The following is an 8,174-nucleotide window of genomic DNA, read 5'->3' on the forward strand; positions in this document are numbered from 1 at the left end:
CCACCTAATAAATAGGGCATTGCCAGCACTGAAGCCCACCTAATGCTCCCTTCCAATAATTATTCCCTCCTTCACCACTCGTAGTATAACTACTATCCTAACTACTAACACCACACATTAGTCTTGCCTGCTTTTAATTTTATGCAAATAGAATGAAACTGTATGTGTCTTTCTGTGTCTGGCTTTTATCTAACATTATGTGCTTGAAGTTCATCCATGTAGTAGTTTTCAGTCTTAGTTTGTTAATTCCCATTTTACGTAGAAATCCATTGTATACGTAAGTGACAATTTACTTATTCGTTCTACTCTTAATGAACATTTGGTCTGTTTCTAGTTTAGGGCCATTAAGAACAGTAAACTGCTATGAAGATTTTTCTACGTGTCTCATGCTACACATGGGCACACATTTCTCTTGGGCCTATCCACTCTAGTCACAACAGTCAGAGTGATTTTCCTAATGCAACTCTAATCCTATTGTTCTTCTCTCAATGACTTTCAATAACTCTTGGGAAAAACTAAAATCTTAATTTGGCCTATAAAACCCTGCATAATCTGGATTCTCTCCTTCCAGAGCCTCTTCTTGAACAAAGCCTTCTTTGCTCCAATTTCTTCTTTCATTCCCTGAAATGGGAAACATACCTTCTTGTCACAGGGTCTTTCACATCTTCTTTATCCATACATCAATTGATGGACACTTAGGTTGTTTCCATATCCTAACTATTTTAAACAATACTGCAATGAACAAAGGGGTTCACATATCCTTTTGGATTCGTGTTTTTGTTTTCTTTAGATATATACCCAGAAGTGAAATTGCTGGATCATGTGGTAGTTCTATTTTTAACTTTTTGAAGAAACTCCTTAATGTTTTCCATAATGGCTACACCCCAACAGGGCACAAGGATTCCCTTTCTCTACGTCCTTGCCATTACTTACTATTTCTTATCTACTTGACAATGGCAATTCTGACACGTGTGAGGTGATATTTCATTGTGGTATTGATTTGCATTTCCCTAATGATTAGTGACGTTGAGCATCTTTTCATGTGCCTGATGGCCAACTGTATGTTTTCTTTAGAAATATGTTTATTCCTCTGCCCCTTTTTAAATTGGATTGTTTTTCATTGTTGAATTGTATAAATTTAAAAATATATTTTGGATATTAACCTCCTCTCAGATATCTAATTGCAAATATATTTTTTCCCATTATGCCTTTTAATTTTGTTGATGGTTTTATTTCCTGTGAAGAAACTTTTTAGTTTGATGTAATCCTACTATTTACTTTTGCTTTTGTTGCCTTCACTTTTGGAGTCAGGTCCCCCAAAAAACATTGCCAAGATTGATGTCAAGGTGCTTACCACCCATGTATTCCTCTAGGACTTTTATGGTTTCATGTTTTATATTCAAGTCCTTAATCAATTTGGAGTAATCTTTTGTGTATGGTGTAAGACAGTAGTCTAATTTTATTCTTCGTATGTGGCTGTCCAGTTTTACCAGCACCATTTAGTAAAGAGACTATCCTTTCCCCATTACACAATCTGCACTCCTTTGTCATAAATTAATTGACTATATATGCATGGGTTTCTTTCTGGGCTCTCTGTTTTATTCCATTGGTCTATATATCTGTTTTTATATCAATACCATAGGGTTTGATGTCTATAGCTTTGTAAAGTCATGAAATCAAGAAGTGTAATGCCTCCTTCTTTGTTCTGCCTCAAGACTACTTTGGCTATTTGGAGTCTTTTGTGGTTTCATACAAATTTTAGGAATGTTTTTTAATAGTTCTGTGAAAAAGGACATTGGAATTTTGATAGGGGTTGCATTGAACCTGCAGATTTCTTTGAGAAGTATGGCTATTTTAATGATACCAATTCTTCCAATCCATAAACACAGAATAGCTTTCCATTTATTTTTGTCTTCTTCAATTTCTTTCATCAATGTCTTATAAATTTTAGTGTACAGGTCTTTTACCTCCTTTGTTAAAATTATCGGTTATTGTTTTGATGCAATTATAAATAGGATTGTTTTCTTAATTCTCTTTCTGATAGTTTGCTGTTAGTGTATAGAAGTGGAACAAATTTTTTTATATTGATTTTGCACCCTGAAACTTTACTGAGTTTGTTCATTTGTTATCAGTTTTTTTTGGTGGGGTCTTTAAGGTTTTCTATGTGTAAAATAATGTCATCTGCAAACAGTGACAGTTTTACTTCTTACTTTCTAATTTGGATGCTTTTATTTCTTTTTCTTGTTTGATTGCTGTGGCCAGGACTTCCAATATTATGTGGAGTGAAAGTGGTAAAAGTGGACATCCTTGTCTTCTTCCTAATCTTAGAGGAAATTCTTCCAGTTTTTCACTATTGCGTATGATGTTAGCTATAGACTTGTCATATATGGCCTTTATGATGTAGAGTTATGTTCACTCTGCCAACATTGTGGAGAATTTTTATCACAAATGGGTGTTGAATTTTGCCAAAAAAATTTTTCTGCATCTATTGAGCTGATAATATGATTTTTATTCTTCATTTTGTTAATATATATCACATTGATTGATTTGCAGATGTTGAATGATCACTGGAACAAATCCCACTTGATGATGATGTATGATTATTTTAATGTATTGTTGGATTCAGTGTGCTAATAGTTAGTTGAGGATTCTTGCATCCATGTTCATCAGTGATAGTGGTTTGTAATTTTCTTTTTTTTTTTGTAGTGTTCTTGCCTGGTTTTGATATTAGGGTAAAGCTGGCCTCATAAAATGAGTTCAAAAGTGTTTCCTCTTCAATTTTTTAGAAGAGTTTGAGACGTATTAAATCTTCTTTGATTGTTTGGTAGAATTCACCATTTAAAGCCATCTGGTCCTGGACTTTTGTTTTTTGGTAGGATTTTGATTACTGCTTTAATCTCCTTACAAGTAATAGCGCTATTCAGATTTTCTCTTTCTTCCTGATGAAGTATTGAAAGATTATATGTTTCTAGAAATTTATCCATTTTAGATGGTTGTCTAATCTGTTGGTGTATACTTTTTCATAGCAGTCTCTTATGATTCTTTTATTTCTGTAGTGTCAGTTATAACTTCCCATCTTTCATTTCTAATTTCTAAAAAAAAAGCCCCTGCCTTTTTTCTTAGTGAGTGTAGCTAAAGGATTGATAATTTTTTTTTTCTTTTGCGGTACGCAGGCCTCTCACTTCTGTGGCCTATCCCATTGCAGAGCACAGGCTCCAGACGCACAGGCTCAGCGGCCAAGGCTCAAGGGCTCAGCCACTCCATGGCATGTGGGATCTTCCTGGACCGGGGCACAAACCCATGTCCCCTGCATCGGCAGGCGGACTCTCAACCACTGTGCCACCAGGGAAGCCCCAGGATTGATAATTTTGTTTATCTTTTCAATGAACATGTTCTTGGTTTCACTGATTTTTCCCTATTGTCTTATTAGTCTCTCTTTTGTTTATTTATGCTTGGACCTTTATTATTTCTTTCCTTCTACTAAATTTGTGCTTCAGTTATTTTTCTTTTTCTAGGTCCTTTACATGTAAAGTTAGATTGCTTGAGATTTTTCTTGCTTCTTGAGCTAGGCCTGTATCAGTATGAACTTGCCTCTTAGAAGAGGTTTTGCTGCATCCCCACAGATTTTGGTTTGTTTTATTTTCATTTTCATTGTATTAAGGAATTTTAAAATTTCCTCTTTGACTTCTTCATTGGCCACTTGTTGTTCAGTAACATGGTGTTTATCTTAACATATTTGTTTTTGTTTTTGTTTTTGTTTTTCAGTACACGGGCCTCTCACTGTTGTGGCCTCTCCCGTTGTGGAGCACAGGATCTGGACGCGCAGGCTCAGTGGTCATGGCTCACAGGCCCAACCACTCCGCGGCATGTGGGATCTTCCCAGACTGGGGCATGAACCCGTGTCCCCTGCATCAGCAGGCGGACTCTCAACCACTGCGCCACCAGGGAAGCCCTGTTTTAACATATTTGTGATTTTTAAGTTTTTTTCTTGTAATTGATTTCTTGTTTCATACCATTATGATTGGGAAAAGTGCTTGATATTATTTCAACATTCTCAAATTTATTAAGACGTGTTTTGTGGCTTAACATATGATTTATCCTGGAGAATGCTCCATGTGCATTTGACAAGAATGTATTCTGCTGATTTTGGATAGGGTTTTCTGTATATATATATATATATATTAAGTTCCATGGTGTAAAACTCATTTAAGGCCAAAGTTTTCTTATTGATTTTCTGCCTGGATGATCTATCCATTGATGTAAGTGGGGGATTAAAGTCCCCTACTATTATTGTATTGCTGCCAATTTCTCCATTTAAATGTGCTAATATTTGCTTTATTTATATAGGTGCTCTTATATTGGGTGCGTAAATATTTACAAATGTTATATCTTCTTGTCATTACCCCTTTATCATTACATAATGCCCATCTTTGTCCCCCATTAAGCCTTTTATTTTAACGTCTATTTTGTCTGATGTAAGTAGAGCTACCCCAACTTTCTTTTGGTTTCCATTTGTATGAGACAACCTTTTCCATCCCTTCACTTTCAACGTGAGTGTGTCCTTACATCTTAAGCAAGTGTCTTGTAGACAGCATATAGATGGGTCTTTTTTTTTAAATTTACTCATCCATTTTATGTCTTTTGACAATAATTTAGTTCATTTTCATTTAAAACAATTTTTTTTTTCCAGTATGCGGGCCTCTCACTGCCGTGGCCTCCCCCGTTGCGGAGCACAGGCTCCGGACGCGCAGGCCCAGCGGCCATGGCTCACGGGCCCAGCCGCTCCGCGGCACATGGGATCCTCCCAGACCGGGGCACGAACCCGTATCCCCTGCATCGGCAGGCGGACTCTCAACCACTGAGCCACCAGGGAGGCCCTAAAACAATTATTGATAGGTATGTACTTATTGCCTTTTATAACTGTTGTTTAAAATGTTAGTTAAATATTGCCAATTATACACAGAATTATATGGACAAACATATAAGTGCCTTTTCTTAAAATATACCTTAAGCATGAGAATATATTTGAACACTTTCATCTTGATGGAATGTTAATCTTGGAGCCTCCAACTATTTGGTCCTCTCCAGTGCAGCTGTAAGGTACAGACAGGACTCTCACTGCCAGCAGCATTCCTGTGGTAAAATTATGTGGGGCCTAGATTGTCCTCAAATTATCAGAGCAACATTTTTTTAAATAAGAGAATGGTGAACAACTAACAAACAAAAATACAAAGAAGCATCCCAGAAATAAGGCTCTGCTGTATGTGGGAAAAGTAGGTGATAACTATAAAGTGTAACTCCTGGATTGGATATTTTACATGAATTTTTCATTTCTTTATTGTTTACATTTTTAGTTGATACTTTTAATCATATAGGGTATTTGGTATTATATATATATATATACACACACATATATATATATATATATATATATATATATACCCACTCTTTTTTTTTTTAGATTCTGTTCCCACTTACTCCATTACCCTTGTGCTATACAGCAGGTTCTTATTAATTATCTATTTTTTATATAGTAGTGTGTATATGTCATTTCCAATCTCCCAATTTATCCCTCTCCCCCCTTATCCCCTGATAACCATAAGTTTGTCACATCTGTGACTCTACTTCTGTTTTGTAAATAAGTTCATTTGTACCCTCTTTTCAGATTCCACATGTAAGCGATATCATGTGATATTTGTTTTTCTCTGTCTGGCTTATTTCACTTAGTATGACAATTTCTAGGTCCATCCATGTTCCTGCAAATGGTATTATTTTGTTCTTTTTATTGCTGAGTGATATTCCATTGTATATATGTACCACATCTTCTTTATCATTCCTCTGTTGATGGACACTTAGGTTGCTTCTATGTCCTGGCTATTGTAAATAGTGCTGCAATGAACATTGGGGTGCATGTATCTTTTTGAATTATGGTTTTCTCTGGGTATATGCCCAGGAGTGAGATTGCTGGGTCATACGGTAGTTCTATTTTTACTTTTTTAAGGAACCTCCATACTGTTCTCCATTGTGTCTGTATCAATTTACATTCCCACAAACAGCGTAAGAGGGTTCCCTTTTCTCCACACCCTCTCCAGCATTTATTGTTTGAGATTTTTTGATGATGGCCATTCTGACCAGTGTGAGGTGATACCTCATTGTAGTTTTGATTTGCATTTCTCTAATAATTAATGATGTTGAGCATATTTTCATGTGCTTTTTGGCCATCTGTATGTCTTCTTTGGAGAAATGTATATTTAGATCTTCCACCAATTTTTGATTGGGTTATTTGTTTTTTTGATGTTGAGCTGCATGAGCTGTTTGTATGTTTTGGAGATTAATCCCTTGTCAGTTGCTTCATTTGCAAATACTTTCTCCCATTCTGAGTGTTGTCTTTTGGTTTTTTTTATGGTTTCCTTTGCTGTGCAATAGAGATTATACATTTTTAATTGAATGTATGGATGTATTTTGGACTTTAAATTATTTGAATTGAACAATCTGCAAACTGGCTTTACTGCTAAAAGTTTTCTGCCCTCACATTTGTCTTTTGTCTTTTTTTTTTCAGAAAATGGTTTAGAGTAAAATTTCAAGGAAAAATAAAATTTATTTTTTAACTATATATATTGTAGAGGTAATGATTTGAAAAATATAACACTTACCTGTTCGTATTTGTTTAAATACCTGGTTCCTTCATTATTAATATTATGTGTTTTATTAGATGTTTTCTAATATCTCTTCAACATTCTGTAGTTATTTGATTCTTCTTTGATTCTTTGATTTTATCCTCTGATCCCAGTGTGATCAGGATGAGTGGAATTATATCTTATTATATATCCCTCTAGTGGCTAAAATTTAAAAGGAGTGCAATATTAAGGGAGAAAAAGAATCACAGTTGTTCCAGGGAAAGAATATGCATTTAGAGAAGGAAAAGGGTCAGGAGGAACAGAAAGTAAGTGAACTAGAGTGTGAGAGAAAACTTAAATAAGAAGTCAGGTATGTAAAATAGGTAGATGAGGAGATGAGTCAATATTTTCTAAGCAGACATTGCACCAGGAACTTATCATGTATTTTCTCACTTAATGTTCACAAAAGCTCTACAAAGAGGATACAATCACTATTTCATAGGCAAAGAAGTTGAAGCTTAGAGGATAAAATAACGTGTTCAAATCATACAATTAGAAGCTGTAGAGTTGGAATTTGATTCCCTTAATATCCAGTGAAGTTGGAAACATTGAAGATTAAGTGGATGTTTTCCTTTATTCCTTATAGGGTTGCAATTTCCTGTTGGCTCAACAACTGGATGAGCAAGGATATGATAGATGGACGTTACAGGGCTACCACCCTAACACACACCTATCCACCTACTTATGGTTCTTGTGGAACTGGAAATGAGGGGTGGAGTTCATTGATGACATCCAGGTTCGTAGCTCCAAACATGATGCATTAGCTTAAATAGATGAAGAAAAAAAAAACCCAACAACCCAGCAACACCATGACAATTTGGGCTAAAGAAGTAGTTTGTATATCCTAGTTCTGCAAAACATAGTATTCATATGCAGGAATTCTTCATGACCTTGGGTTAAGAGAGATAATAGCCTTCATCTCTCACATATGCCTGCTATTTCTTATTTTTCTTTATCATTTTCATGACATGTAACACTGTCATGAAAATACTGTATCTATAGCCAAAGGCTAGGGATGGGCTGTATTTAGTAAAACAATACACTGGTTCTAGGCAATATCTTGACACAGTGAATAGTTTTAAGGATATGTCTCAGGCAATGAAACATGTACCAAGGCGTGCCTGTTAAATTCTAAATACTGCTTGTCAAAATCTAGAGCTTATTGTTTTCTGAAGCATTTTTTTCTTAATGTTTGAAGGAACTCCTAACACATATAAAGAAAAAAATTTCCTGTAAGGTAGATCTCACTCGTACATTGCCTACTTGACTATTTAACTTAGAATTTTGAATATGTTTTATTTTATTTATTTGTTTGTTTGTTTGTCTATTTATTTATTGTGGCACATGGGCCTCTTACTGCTGCGGCCTCTCCCGTTGCGGAGCACAGGCTCCAGACGCACAGGCTCAGTGGCCATGGCTCATGGGCCCAGCTGCTCCATGGCATGTGGGATCTTCCCAGATTGGGGCACGAACCCATGTCCCCTGCATCGGCAGGCA

Source organism: Mesoplodon densirostris, chromosome 11 (assembly GCF_025265405.1).
Source record: "Mesoplodon densirostris isolate mMesDen1 chromosome 11, mMesDen1 primary haplotype, whole genome shotgun sequence".
Lineage (NCBI taxonomy): Eukaryota > Metazoa > Chordata > Mammalia > Artiodactyla > Ziphiidae > Mesoplodon > Mesoplodon densirostris.